The sequence below is a fragment of the Schistocerca nitens genome, chromosome 4 (assembly GCF_023898315.1).
Source record: "Schistocerca nitens isolate TAMUIC-IGC-003100 chromosome 4, iqSchNite1.1, whole genome shotgun sequence".
NCBI lineage: Eukaryota > Metazoa > Arthropoda > Insecta > Orthoptera > Acrididae > Schistocerca > Schistocerca nitens.
Window position 1 is genome coordinate 403,040,837 of NC_064617.1, and position 16,308 is coordinate 403,057,144.

Below are 16,308 nucleotides of genomic sequence, written 5' to 3' on the forward strand. Positions count from 1 at the left end.
GTAGCATTAATGCTATAACTCGATCCATGCCAAAATTAGCTACTGTATTCTCTGTGCTGTGTGATGGTGTATCTGCTTTTGTCGCGTTTTGTGTAACCATTTGGTCATTCTCTGATTCTTGAAAAGGTTCGCCAATTGGGTGTGCACTGTGGGTCACTACCTCGGAATTAAATAAATCTGACGTATTTTGACTACATTGTTCATCTTCGTGAGAAAAATTTATCGGTTCACAATTCAAATTTTGCAAACCGGGTGCGTCAAACTGGGCAGCGTTCATTGTATCGGAACGTGCCGCGTCATCAATTGTTACATTTACTGTAGACATAATTGAATTTGTTTGTTCATCATTAGGATCAAAATCAATATTAGTGATCGGCACGCACTGATTATCTGTAATTAGTGGATTATCACTATTAGACTGAGTGTCGCTAGTATTATCTGTCAAACTATTCGAGTCGGCTATTTCACTCATTGCACATCGCGATGTACTGTTAATAGTTTTTCGCAGCATTTTTCACAAATCAAAATTAAGCACAAAAATGAAACAACGACAAAGCAAAAAAAAAGGAACAAACACAATTACAACAAAGAGCAATAAATTGCCGATGATCTGTGAAAGAAAAAGTGACAAATTAGTAAATGCGTTGCGCCAGATGCAAACGACATTTAAGTAAATAAGAGCATATATGACTACTTCTCAGAGATTCACAAAGAAATACGATTCTGGCCGGTTGTCGCCAAGTTTAACCTCCCCACAAAAAAGTATAAATAATAATAATAATGAATGTGATTCTATTCTTTTTTTTTAGTGTAACCTCAGGATAAAATTGGTTCCCATTTATTACCTCCCTACAGGAATTCATTCACATTTAACCTCCACACAAAATTTGTTTCCCATTTAATGTACCCACAAAATTCTTTTCTCATTTAATGTAAGTTCGAAACAGAAAAATTCTTAAACCTCATAATAAAGAATAAATTCAGTAACCTGGTAAATTTTGGACGACAGCAGTGCTGCGTCACGGCCCTGTAAGATCATTCTGAATAAAAAAAAAAAGAAAAAGTTCTTTCCTCAACAAAGTCGCCAAATATCTGCTCTTACAATAAATTTTTCCGGCACAGCTCTGTACAATGCTGGCCGATAGATTTGTCATTTATGAAAGGAAGCAACTGATTTTTCTTTTGCAACAATCGGAATGATCATGGATTGGAGAAATTAGTAAATTCTTTAAATTGAAATGAATGCTTGTTAAAAATTACTTTATATCACAAAGATTAGTATTAGGACATTTTTTTTAAACATTTCCATGGGAGTCCAGGTACATTACTAGATATGCGCGAGGCTGCTTTTTACCTTATACAATAATACTCCGGCCCCGGCATCGCTGCACCGGGACCGGCCCAGCCAACACGATACACTATTCCTGACCAGAGCAGACTGCAGACTAGCGCAGACAAGCAACAACTTACTGCTACAGCTACACAGTTCCTACTCAGTCAACACTGCTCTCTGGTCAGCGATTCTCTTATACCTTGCATATCGCAGGCAGCGCATCGCAATTACATCTGCTCGGACCTCTTACATAAAATTACATCTGCTCGGACCTCTTACAATGTCCATAAAAATACCTGTTTGTCTCCATATGAGGTAGTATATGAGCGAAAAATGCCGTATCCGTTTGATTTGGTGAGGCTACAGAAAGGAAGTACCGGTGAATCTGTACGTAAGTTCCCAAGGACAATTCGGGAAATTGGGAAACGAGTACAAAAAGCGAATACAAAGACTCTGGAAAGGCAGGAAGACGCAGTAAAGCGGAAAGGAAGTTTACCGCAGTATTGAGTGGGGCAATGGGTAATGCTATCCAGCCCCTATATGCAAAAAGGGAAAACGAAGAAGTTCCTCACGAGGTATTAAGGCTGTACCAAGTTGTTGAAACCACATCCCCCATTAATGTTAAGCTTCAGCTGCCAATTAGAACAACGATAGTACAAATTGAGCGGTTACGGCCATTTAAGGGTTGCCCGGATGTGATTCCAGGCATGTCATAGGAAGGAAAGAGGAAGAAAGAGAGAGTGAAGAGAGGGGCTACGCACAGAGAAAACCTGGAAGATAGAGTACAGCGTGAAGTAGCGTATGCTTTGCTATCCAGAAAGTAGTAGAGTCTTGTAGTTTTTTTGTTTTTTGTTTTTGTGTCATGAATCATTGGGTTTGCGTAGAGTAATTAGGTATTGTAATTTCATACGTTGTACGTATTTTCGAATATAGCCTCCTGTAGACAGCAGTCCATTTGAAGATGGAGGAAGGGTGATGGTGATTCCTGTCCTCAGGTCACTGAGAAGGGGAGCGTTGAGCAAGTTTGTGGAAGTGAAAACTAAAGAGGTATTGATGATCTCGGCAACTAGAAACCGGTACGCCGAGATGGATATGGAGGAATTACAAAGTGGCCATAGAGGGAAGGTAACGGTATGTCCTGCCAGGTCGGTAAGTACCAATCCAGACACATTCATGGTGCAGTTATTTTTAGCCAGGGGGAAAGGAATAGACTGTCCAAGGGATATCGTGGAGCCAAAATGAAGCTTGCAACGGGTTGGAATGCATTGAATCTTCTCCAACTACGAGAACTTGGTAGTAGTAGCAAGTTGTTTTGAGCGGGGAGTATTTGCAGAAGTGAAACATATAGAGCTCGTGGGGAGCGGAATTTTAATCAGTGGACCTAAGTGTAACGTAATAGGACTAACCTTCCACCTGTCAGCGTCAGTTTCCGGAGTCACCCAACTGAATGTTACGCAGCCACAGCTGTACTGGCCAGAAGCCACTTTAGAGTTTGTGGAAAGGCAGAATCTGACCTTGTTAAATCAAACTCTGGTGCCAGGTCTGTTGAGATCCGTTAATCAGTTCGTTTTAGAGCAAGAGGGGCGCATATCAGCTGAACAGCTTCTGCAACATGTAGCTCAGTATAGGGAAAGGCAACAGCAAATAACGATCATTCTGAGCACCTCTGTGCCAAGTGTCATCACAGCCTTAACTGTGTTATGTGTTGTTTTCTTTCTGATCAGGCTGAGAGCTAATTCCAAGAGGGATCCAATGTTAGTCCAAGTCCCAGTGGGTTGGTTACCGAGGGTGTGAGACGAGTAGGTAAGGGGTTGATCGAGCAGTAGTCGTTCAGTAAGGAATGTATACGTTTTGTTTCATGTCATGGTGGTAAGGAAATATGTCATAGGTGCCGACCCAAACAAGTTAAGAGCTAGTTAAGGGTTGACCCGGGGACCAGGTCTTTCCAAAAAGGGGAATAATGTAATGGCACCACCGTTTATGATAGGGAAAGTTAGTTTTGTGCAATATTCTGAGCACAAGTTACAGCCACGTGCGGGCCTGATTGCAGTGAGTTACGCATACCAACAGCTGCGAAGTAGAATAGAGGCCACAGGGCCGTCAAATTGCTGAGAGAGTATACGTAACGTTTTTGCATGTCACAAATCACAGGCAGAAGGGGCCCACTGGCCAGCTTAGCGTGTTGTGATTACGTGACGTGAAGTGGCACGTATGGCAAAGCAGAGGCGCATAGTCACATATAAATAGGTGCGGGTTTCTAACGATATTCATTCAAGTGTGGCAGCTCTCCTGGACGGCGGGGCATGTCACACCACCAGCTACACACAGCAACAGATACGGTGTCACCGTCCCAATCCGTGGTGGGTCGTGGTTCGACCCTCTGAGGCCGACGCGGGGTCCGAAGACAGCGAGCCAGTGGCGGGCCGCTCATTGGCTCACTACCACGGCAGTCTTCCGGGCTCCAACACACACCGGTGACATGCAGGGCGAGGGCTGCAGATTCGGCTGCGGATTGCGGGCGCTTGTCGTTGCTGCGTCCGAAGCCACTCGGGCGAGGGAACATGGCGCAGACCATCTTGCAGTAGTCAGCGGGCTACTCGGCATCTCCTCAGAGGGGTGTGGAGGCAATGAGGGCGGGGACAGCTGAGTCGGCAGTCGGCACATCCTGACGCCATCGGAAATCCGCGACACAGCATTGCATTGCACGGGCCACTGGGGTGCTTCCTCAGCATTGCAGGGCCGTGAGATGCAGACCGAGGTGTACAAGGGCACTGTGGTTGGAAACAATAAATCATTTGGAAAGCTCGGACGAGTCTTAATATGGTGCCTTCTACCTCGTCCCGCTACATTTGGTCATCCTGATGCATTCGGTGGCAGAAGTTGCTACTACACAGGTCACCAGCATTGTGAAACCCAGTGCAGGTTTGGCTCAAGTGACTGTTAACATACGAGAGTTACGTAGGAATTTTACGAAAGAGGATCAGACAGTGATTGTGGGTGGAGCTGAGAACAATCTTGATAGGATTGGGGAGTATGGTGTAGGTGGTAATCTGGAAAAGATAGCTACTCAAACTGATGGCGCAGATGTGCACTTCATGCAACCGTTTCAGCGTCATGATCAGCATCATCTTAATACTGCTGTTGGGTCTATTAACATGGGGCCTGAGAAGGCACTGGTGGTGGAGGGCATGGCTCACATTGCAGTGGTACTAGCTGAGTCTACCAATACACTGGGATTCACTAGGCATGGCCTGCACCCCAATAGGCAATAGCTGTGGGAAGGAGAGGTTGGCAAAGGATATAGGAGACAGTGTACCAACGGATACTGGTCACTCTAAGTAAAGATATAAAACATATCTCATAATGTGAATAATTCTCGCCAAATTCACTGCTTAACATGTTTCGTTTACACACTTTGCCACAGCTACATGAATCCAACACTGCTGCAGCATCGATGATGAATTGCCAGACGGTTCGAAACCAGTAATGGAATAATAAAAAATTGAAGAACAAAAGGAAAGGCGACTGTTTGCAGCAATTTCAAGAAACCTTTATTCATCACAGTCCCTGCGTTCCTCATCCATAATGGATAAAAGTTTTATTTCCTTCAATAATCTCTTACTTCGAGCTACAAAAGGTGCTCACTATACAAAAAAACTACTTATAAAGTGTGTTTCAAAACATAAAACTCACGAACACAGTCTTCACAAAATGCACTTTGACAGGCAGGCCATACAGATCAACAAGTGATTGTAAAACAATAGTCAGACAGCGATTACAGATCAACAATCGATCATTTGTCAATAGTTGGATAAGTAAGAAGGACTACAGACGAAATGATATTTTACAGCCTCGTAAACAGAACCGTTTACTAGATGCATTAATTGACTGCAGGACCAAAGATGTACGAAAATTTGGAAAACGTGGACTGGGATGGCGTAAGTAAGGAATCAAATGCTAATGTTACATTTAGTGTATTCCATCATAAATGATGAAACTAAATGGAAGCGACACTGAGAGCTAAATAAATAAGAATGGCTCTCCACTAGGCTTGGAATACCATTTAAACAGAAAATGTAAGTTTGTACGTAAAGAAGAACAAGTGAAGATCCTGCTTTAATTATATACCACAAAAAGTAGTCAAACATGTAAATAAAAGTTACTAATAAGAAATAAAACTATGTACATAATTCGTTACTAACATAATGTCATGCGATTTTCGTCATCTTGATTTGTGTAAATGAGCATACCATCTGAACGAGAAATGTTTTGCTCATTATTAGTTACAATCCATCTGAAGGGTAGCTGCTGCAGAAGTCGGTGCGATAGGTATTATGAAGTATATGACATGTACTACTAAAGTTATGCCACACGGGATTAGCGAGCTGTCTAGGCGCTGCAGTCATGGTCTGCGCGGCTGGTCCCGGTGGAGGTTCGAGTCCTCCCTCGGGCATGGGTGTGTGTGTTTGTCTTTAGGATAATTTAGGTTAAGTAGTGTGTAAGCTTAGGGACTGATGACCTTAGTAGTTAAGTCCCATAAGATTTCACGCACATTTGAACATTTACTAAAGTTGTGATGGTACCTATTCACAAGCTGCCATTCACAGCAGCTCACCTTTCGATCTGATCATGGTCCGTATCTGTTTCAAAGGCTGTAACCAGAAATGATTTGTCCAAACATGACGCTCAATAAATTAATGAATCTGGAACGAAATTTAATGTGTGTTAAGTGTAGTAAAACAATTATCGTACAAACACAGATACGGCAGATACATGGTGATAGCAAAATTGAAAAGTCAGCTAAAATAGCTCGGCAGTGGAAAGCCACCAGGACCTGATGAGATGTTTGTAAAGTTTCACATATATTAAACGAAAGAATTTGATCCATTACAGCAGCTGTATCTATATCTACGAAGGGTACCAAAGAAGCCTAGGTAATTCCCCTCTCCAAGAAAGGTTCTCAGACAAATGCGCATGATGAAAGGCCTGTATCGTTGACGTTGATCTGATTTAGGATTATGGAACTCGTTTTATACTCAGTCATTATGATCTTTTTGTATTACCCTAGGAAGATATTGCAAAACTCTGATCACGCTTTTTGTCCTTGTGATTCAGAGCACCGTAGAAAACAGGGCGCAGGTAACCGAAATGTTCCGTCATTTTCTGAAGGCATTTGATATAATTCTGTACTGACATTTGGTGGCCAAACTCTGAGCTTACCGAGCACCAGATTAGATTTAACAGAGTTCATTGCTTGCTGTGAGACAGAACTCAATACATTGTTCTTCATGAGACGCAATCGACAGGTGTAAATACATCGTATGACCCTTAAATCTGTTCATTATGGGGGAATTTCCATACCGCAATACTGTAGTGAAACACAAGAAGACGAATTACTGCAAGCCATGGCTGCTGACGGTAAAAATAAATAAATTGAACATAGTGTGCACAAATAGGCTAAAAGATCCATTATTTTTTATTTTCATTTATTTTTATTTTACAATCTAGTTCCTTAGGACCAAATTGAGGAGCAATTCACCAAGGTCATGGATCGTGTCAGTACATGAAACTACAACAGAAATGTAGTAACAGACAAAATAAAATGTGTATGAACCTGAGAAAACGACAAGCCATAGGTTTAGGTAAACGCAATCAACAATATAACATAGGAATCAGCTCAATTTTTCAAGGAAATCCTCGACAGAATAAGAGTGATCCATGAGGAACCTCTACAATTTATATTTGAAAGTGATTGGTTTACTGATAAGGTTTTTGAATTATTGCGGTAACTTACTGAAAACGGATGCAGCAGTTGTGCTGCACGCCTTTCTGCATAAGAGTCAGGGAAGTGCGATCCACAAGCAGATTGGATTTTTGCCTAGTATTGACTGAGTGAAAGCTCCTAATTCTTGAGAATAAGCTGATACTGTTGACAAGAAAAGAGAGTAAAGAATACATATATTGAAAGCCCAGTGTCAGAATACCCAGACTAATGAACAGTGGTGTACAAGAGGTTCGTGAAATTAAGCCGCTTACTGCCAGAACGACCCGTTTCTGAGCCAAAAATATCCTCTCAGCATGGGTAGAGTTACTTCAAAATATAATACCATACGTCATAAGCGAATGAAAATCATGAAATCAGACTACTTTCCGTGTTGATCCATCACTTACTTCAAATGCCGTTCTAATCGCAAAAGTAGCAGTAATAAATCTTTGAACAAGATTCTGAACGTGGGCTTTCCACAACAGTTCGCTATCCATTTGAACACCTAGAAATCTGAAATGTTAGAATTTCACTAATTATGTGCCCAATCTGTGAAATTAAAAATTCTGGTTTTATTGAATTGTGTATTAGACGTTTTAAAAACTGAATCACTAGGCACTATGTCTTGAAGATTATTCCTTTGTTAGAGGTAGTTCCTTTAAGCAGGGATACCCGTCGGCTGACTTCGATCCAAAAAAGCTGCAGCTCTAACACCACGTACAACGCCAACGGATACTGATCACTGTAAGTAAATCAACAAAACCTATCTCGTAATGTGAATAATTCCCGCAACACTCAGTGCTTACATGTTTCGTTTATACATTTTACCACATCTACACGACTCCCACACTGCTGCAAACAATTAATACACACTGAAGAACCGAAGAAAATTTGTACACCTGCGTAATATCTCGTAGGGCCCAGCACTGAAATCGGCAGCAATTTACGGAAGGGTTGCACTTCTGTCACGCTGAATGATTCTCTTCAGTCGTCGTTCGTCCCGTCCTTGCAAAATTTTTTTTTCCGGCCACAGCAGTGTTGGAGATTTTATGTTTTACCGGATTCCTGATATTCATGGTACACTCGTGAAATACTCGTACGGGAAAATCCCACCTCATCACTTATCTCGAAGATTCTGTGTCCCGTCGTTCGTGCTCCGACTATAATGTCACTTTCAAAAACACTTAAATCTTGATAACCTGTCATCGTAGCAGCAGTAACCGATCTAACAACTGCGTCAGACACTTGTTGTCTTATATAGGCGTTGCCGATTGAAGCGCCTTATTCTGCCTGTTTACGTATTTCTGTATTTGAATACGCATGCCTATACCAGTTTCTTTGGCGCTTTAGTGTATGTACTATCTGATGATCAATAGCTAGGAGATTCGAAACAGGTAAAGGAATAATAAAAAAATTGAAGAACGAAACAAAAGGAGACTGGTTGCAGTAATTTCAAGAAACTTTTATTGGAGGAAGTTCCTTTTTCTTATTCGGAGGCTTCTACTATTGTGATTGTTAGGTTTCTTACACATTTATTTCTAGAGTGTAGAATTATGTTTTCACTGCATCATTTCTTTACATTTTCTACTCATTTTTTGTGAGTATGTAGTACCCTTCATTTGCTTGTTATTTATTTCAGTTTTAATAGTCGGTATTCTACTAAATAGTCTTCTGCATATATTCTTCCTTTCAGCTAAATGAGTTATGATTTAGAATGGTTGACTAATAATTTATGAACGTTTTCTCAATGACAGTTCTAAATACTCCTATATTTTCCAACATACGACTTTACTACTGTCTATCATCTACGGCAGTCATCGAAAAATTTCTTTGTCCTAACTGTAACGAATATGTGATTTTCAATGCTTTTCCGACGGATCTGTTGCAAAAACGTTTCTCGGGTGTGCCTCCGTATCGTATTGTGTAACTGGCACAATATTTCTTCGGTGCAACTGCACGATATCATCGGGTGGTAGTAGCTGCTGCTGTCACTGCTGCAAAGCGTGAATAATGATCATCGTGCGGCGGCAGCGTCGAAATTTATCGTACCTGGAGCAGGCAATAGGCGTGCGCAGAAAGAAGCTCTTGGAGGAAAGCGGCGCTCCAAGTGCCCCTGCTGCGAGCCGCAGAAAGGCCGTCCTCGCGTGTGCTATGGGCAGGGACTCTGCTGCCGGGCGCTCCAGTGGTTAAGGGCTGAATTCAATCTTAGTAGTTCGTTGCATCGCGTGATGAATTGGAAGTTCTTGTTTTCCGTGTTGTGATTTAATGGCAGCCAGCGCTGGATTTCAGGCGGCGCTTAGTTGAAAACCTGCATAACTGTTGATAATATTGTCCGCTGTACGGATATGTATGACCTCTTTTAACAACACAGTCCCAGAAATATGACGCTGGGGATAAAATTTCAGTCTTTTTGTGCCACATATGATGTCCCGTGTCCAGGCAATGCTCCGCTACTGAACATTTATCAAGTTGCCCCAGGCGCGTATGACGATGGTGTTCGACGCAACGTTCTTGCAGCGTTCGGCAAGTCTCCCAATATAAGATTTTTCACATTGGCATGAGAGTTTATACACGCCACATTTCCTAAGGCCAAGGCCGTATTTGACCGAGCACAATAATTTCCTCAATTTTGCTGGTGGCCGGAAAACACACATGACGTCGTATCTTTTGAGGATTCTTTTTATTCCTGAAGACATGCCACCAAAATAGGGCCAGAACGACGTTGAAGTGTGTGCCTCCACATCTTCATTTACATCCCTGCTTCGAATATGCTTAGAACGGAGTGCATGGCGTATCTGCCTATCGGAATTGCCATTCTGTTGGAATACCGTTCTTAGGTGTTGTAGCTCACCAGGTAGACTGTCTGCATCTGAGACTACATGTGCTCTGTGTACCAAGGAGCGCAAGAGACTAGCGCGTTGCGCAGGATGATGACAACTTGTGATCTGCTCGTAGCTCCGTATGAGTTGATTTGCGATGCACGCTATGTTCCAGCTTTTCTTCTGACTATGACGTCCAGGAATGGTAAAACACCATCCTTTGCCACTTCCACTATGAATTGTAAATTGGGAAGAAGCGAGTTCAGATGGCAGAGAAACACAGGTAATGTCTCTGTTCCGTGGGGTCTCACCACAAAAGTGTCGTCTACATACACTAGAAGCAGGAAGGTTTGAGACTTGCCAACTGCTGCGCTTTTTCCTCAAAGTCTTCAATAAATAGTTGGCCACCGTGGGAGACAGAGGACTTACCATGGCGACAACCTCCACCTGTTCAAAATACTGATCACTGAATAAGAAATAAGTTGAGGTAAGCATATGTGTAAGTAACGCCACAATGACTTTCTCAAACTGGCTGGTGATAAGCTCTAACGAGTCCTGCAGAGGTACTTTCGTAAATAAAGATACAACGTCAAAAGTCACTAAAATATCCGATGCTTGTAGCTAAAGTGTCTTCAGGCGTCCTATGAACTCCTCCGAATTCCGGATATGGTGATCACACTTGCCTATGAGAGGTCCCAAAAGTGTAGTAAGATGTTTGGCCAGAAAATAGGTTGGAGATCCAATGTTGCTCACTATTGGGCGAAGTATCTTTGGTAGGCCCTACAGTCTTGGAGGAACTGCAGCCTATTGGCGTAGGCTCTCAGTCCCTTTCGTCTTCTTGAGGAGACGTAATGGTTTTCTCTGGATTTTGCCAGTCGGATCCTCTCTTAGTTTGCGATAGGCAGGATCGTCGAGCAGGGCCTCCATCTTGCTGTTGTATTCAACTCGTGAGAGAAGGACGGTGGCGTTCCCCTTGTCGGCTGGTAAAATGACGAGTTCTTTGTCCGCTCTCAAGTCTCGCTGAGCCTTCCTTTCTGCTGAGCTGATTTTGAACTTTCTTGTTGGGCGCCTGTTAAAATTCGGCAAGTGTCCCTCCTAACCTCTTCTGCAGCGTCACTGGGAAGCTACAAAATTGCCTGTTCTATGCCAGCTATGTTATTTCGCATTGGAGATGTCTGTGGTGTTGGTGCATAGTTCAAACCTTTCTCGAGCACTACAACAGCTGCGTCGTTCAGGATTCTGTCCGTGAGATTAATCACGGTGCGTCGACGTGGTGCATTCCATTCTTGCGGTTGGGCCTCGAGACGAGAATACTTTGACATTTGGCGAACCTTGACTTGTTGTATGGACCAGTCAGTTATCGCCCATGTGGTGCTATCTACATAATCCCAGGATAACGCTGAGAGTTCCGAAGAAATCTTCAGATGCAGTGATAGTAATTTTGTGGACACCATGTGCAGTTCCCGTCCTGTATAACGTGCCCTGTCTCTCACTAGGGCTGCACTCGCCCGTCGTAATTCTAAAAGCAGCCGCAGATTCAATATGATGTTTAAATCAAGCAGAGGACCAGATGTGACTTTTCATGCTTTCCCGACGGATCTGCTGAAAATACGCTCTCGGGTTTGCCGCCGGATCGTATTGTGTAACTCGCAAAATATTTCATCACTGTAACTGCGCGACATCATCAGGTGGCGGTAGGTGCTGCTGTCACTGCTGCAAGACGCGACTGATGATAATCGTGCGGCGGCGTCGAAATTTATCATGCCGGGAGCAGGCTATACGTGTGCGCAGAAAGAGGCATGTTTTGGACATGTTGTTGCCTTAGAAGGGAACTTATCATAAAGCCTATTGTGCTCGATTGTTCATGTTGTCTGTAAACAGCACTTCGCTCGTGAACTGAAAAAAAAAAAAAAACAACATACCACAAGAATCTACGCAGTAAGTTGACCTTACCACACGAACTACAATTAAACGTCCGTCGGATTGTGACGTGCGTCCCTTGGAAAATTGAATACCACGACTAACTGTTTGAAGATGATTCTAATCAAACCAGTAAAAGCCCTGTAGACAACTACTTCAGACTTCTGATTACTTCACAAATGAATAAATGCGTTAAATCTGGTGTTAGTGCGTAAGCGAGAAGAAATTTAGAGAAGATCTGAAACAATATTTAAAGTTTGTTGGAAGTCGCTAGGAGCTCTCATTATCAAACACATGATTCGTATACTCAAGATAATTTGCACTCCGATTTAAGCAAAACCCGATTTTTGACGCATCAGTTGAACTATATGTTGTAAAATGACGTAATTTTGCAGGTGTATTTAGTGGTATGCTCCGATAACGTCTGAAAAATATTTTGTGAATAGAGTAAGTAGTAAAGAAGTAATGAATTAAAGCGTCCCGTCTGATGCTAGACATCCCTGCATGAAGAGTGAAAGTGCAGTAGGCAGTAAACGCTTCTCCCTTCAGCATTTCGTGTGGGAATGTCAACGAGTAAAATTTTTGTAAAAATCTGAAATTACGAGTATGTGTGAACAGCAAGTAACTGGTCTCTTTCTCTAGTAGAATATGAATATGATCTGTGTATTTGCGCACCCTGAGTTAAGGCTGTCTCAAGACGTGTAGACAGTTCTTATCAGTGCTAAATCCTTAACTTACGGCTGTACCTCTTACTGAGAAGATTATGACAGCATTTTAAATTTTTGAATTTGGTCAATAATTATACGAAATATTGAAAATCAACTTTTTTTTGCCCCTGAAAGCCGTTAGATAGGCACTCCGCACGTGGGATTGTACATCATGAACCGTGAACCATAAATTGGATTAGATCTTTTGTTATATAGGGGTGAATTCTGTCATTATGACTCTAACAGACGTATAGCAGCGTTTCCAAACAAAATTGCCTGAAATTCTCAGTGTCATATTAATCGACGCTGTTATACCTGCCGAATGCCCCAGAAGTACCTTGGTACTACAGGACACCAGAAGAGCTTGTTAGGCGTGTGGTGTGAGTACAACGGCTGAACGAGTCAAGACCATTAATTTTTGATAAATGTCATTGGCGTAATGTACCTGAATTTTTCCGATGTCTGTTTATCATTTACTAAGTATTTTGTCAACAGTTTTACATTTAGGTAGCTGGAGACATAACGACTACCTACGTGAGGCAAGGGACTATTTTGATGTAATTCTTGCGCAAGAGGTGGATTACGCAGAGAGGCTTCACTCCATACACTGCAAATTCATCGGTTCCACACAGATAGTTTTGCTTTTATGTAGAGTGACATAGAAAAACGGGAACTTTTTGAAACTTGCGATAAAAAAAACACACACACAACAAACGTTACTGACAAAAATTTAACCACTGCACCTTGCTTTTAAGAGACAGTAACCAAAATTACCAATGTTCAAAAATTACGTCCTTTAAAGGCGTCCTGTTGTACTCATGCATTCCTCCAATCTGCTCTCAAAGTTCCTCATGAGTGCTGAAACATTTCATCAGAGTTACCATGAGTTTCGTCTTGAATTATTTGTTTCAGTTGATCCAGTGTTCTAGGCCGATTCGTGTAGACACGACTCTTAAGGCAGCCCCAATAGAAAAAAAAAGTCACAGGCGGACCAACCTGGTGATTTCGGGGCCAGGAAACGTTAGCGAATGTTGTTATGTCAAGGTTACTGAACAACTCTCTCACAGATGCCGCTGACTGCCTTGCACTGAGCGATGTCGCACCATACTGTGGAAGTCAGGTTTCGTGATGTTGTGAAATACTGTTCAATGTAGGTGCTTTAATAGATTGCAAGATCCCACCAATCCGATCGCAAGTGACACACATTTTGTTCTACTCTTCATTTTCGAAAAGGTTTGGCCCGATGATCTTTTATGACGAAACTGCAGACCTTGCCATAAAATTCTAACGTGTGAAGGTCATTTATAAACTTCATTAAAATTGCTGTCTGTCCAGTAACGGTACTTCGTTTTATTCACGTAACCTGTGAGATAAGAGAGGGCCTCGACTGAAATCCATGGCTTATCCGGGGAATCCCTTATCCTCATTTCTGATTGACATTATTTAGTGACAGAATTCCAATCCCAGCTGATAATAGTTCCTCTCGAGTTATTGCATGATCTGGAGCTTGTATGGACGAAATTTTAAGTAAAAATGGAGGATTCAACGAACGCCCTATCGGTACGCACTGACTGAAGCCGCTAGCCTAAGAACTGAACGCCGTGGGCTCTGTAAGACTGAAAAGCGAACAGATTAGACTTTCTGTGGAGTACGAGCACCACTCAGTTGTTCTGTAGGTTCCTTCTTTAAATCAGAGCCGCACTCTTCAAAAGTCTTAATCCCACCCTGTGTTCAAAAACGTCAGTATTCCCTCAGTGCACTTTCCAAACTATAAAAGGCAGTCAGATAAAAAGGAGACATTTGGAAAAAAGTAAGTGAACTGTTTATTATTTCAAAAGTAATTGACGTAACTAAGATTTATAGCACGGTGAGACAAGACGGTCAGTGCCTTCATGGAAAAAATTTTGCAGGTGCCTACGGAACCATGATTGTGCCCAGACGTTCATTTTCTCGTCCGAAGCAAAGGGACGACCATGAATGCCTCTCTTCGGGGCTTCAAAAATATGTAAATTGTATGGGGAGAGACTGGGTCTGTATGGAGGATAATTGAGGACATCCCAGAGAAATTTCTGCAGCGTGGTCGAAACAACGTCAGCGACAGGTTGGCTTGCCAGCGTGTCGCAAAGGTACAAGCACGATCCCTCCGCATGTGATTTCCATAACTTTACAGCCCCGAAAAAAGACATTCGTAACCGTCGATTTGCTTCTGACGAAGATGTGCACGTCTGGGCGTAATCACGGTTCCGCAGCAACTGCACACATTTTTTCATGAAGGCATAAACATTCTTGTCTCACACTGGGATAAATAAATTAACGGCTATGGCGATAACTTTTGAAATGATAAACATTTCTCTTCATTTTTTCCATGTGTCTCGTTTCCATTTTAGTGTTTTTTACATTAATGGTTTAGTAAAACATTTTTCTGGCAAAACACGCTGTTGACCGTTCGTCCGATCACTTAATGGCGAGATTATTTACAGCTCACGGTCCCTGCTCCACAATGCTGGCTGTCACTACGCATTTCAAAAGTTCCAGTTTTTGTGTCACCCTGTAAGTTCTCATATATCTCAAAATTTACCTCAGCGAAAGATCCGTACCAAAAACTGGAAAGTAGCACAGGTCACATGAACACTCACGACAGGTAATCCACTGAATTACAGACCCACACCACTAACGTCGATTAGCAGTAGTATTTTAGAACATACACTCTGTTCGAAGATTAAGAAGTACCTCGAAGGTAACTGTCTATTGGCACACAGTCAGCACGGATTCGGAAAATATTATTCTTGTGGAACCAAGTAGCTCCCTATTCGCACGAAGGAATGAGTGCTATCTACAGGGGAATTCTATATTTCTAGATTTCCAGAAGGATTTTGACACCGTTTCTCACGAGAGATTTCTAATCAAACTGGATGCACATGAAGTATCGTCCGAGTTGTGCTACTAGTTCCATGATTTTCTCTCAGAAAAGTTACAGTACACAGCAATTGCTGGAAAGTCATCGAGTAAAACAGAAGTGATACCGACCCTCTGCTGTTCCTGTTCTATTTACACGATTTAGGAGATAATCTGAGCAGCCTTCTTAGACTGTTTGCAGATGATGTTGTCAGTTATCGAGTAGTAAAGTGACGAGAAGATGAAAACGAATTGCAAAACGAATTAGACATGATATCTGAATGGTAGGAAAAGTGGCAATTACCTCCCAATAAGAAAAAGTTTGAGTTCATCCACATGAGCACAAAAAGGAATCTGTTAAATTTCGATTACGTGATAAATCACACAAATTTAAAGGCTGTCAATTCGACTAAAGTCCTAGGAATTACAATTATGAAGAAGTTAATCTGGGACGATCACACAGTCAATACTGTGGGGAAGGCAAACCGAAGACTACGTTTTATTGACAAAACATTTAGAAGATGCAACAGGTCTACTAAAGAGACTGCCTACACTACACTTCTTCGTCCTCTGCTAAACTGTTGTTGTGAGGTAAGGGATTCTTACAAGACGGGATTGACAGAGGCCATCTAAAAAATTCAAAGAAGGGCAGCACTTTTTATATTATCATGAAATCGGAGAGGGAGTGTCGTGGATATGATAAGCGAGTAGGGATATCAATTAATAAAGGAAACGCGTCTTCGATGCGGCGAGATCTTTTCACGAAATTTCAGTCACCAACTTTATCCTTCTGATGTGAAAATACATTACTGTCACCACCCTATACAGGGAGAAGTACTCATCATAACAAAATAAGAGAAATCAGAAATC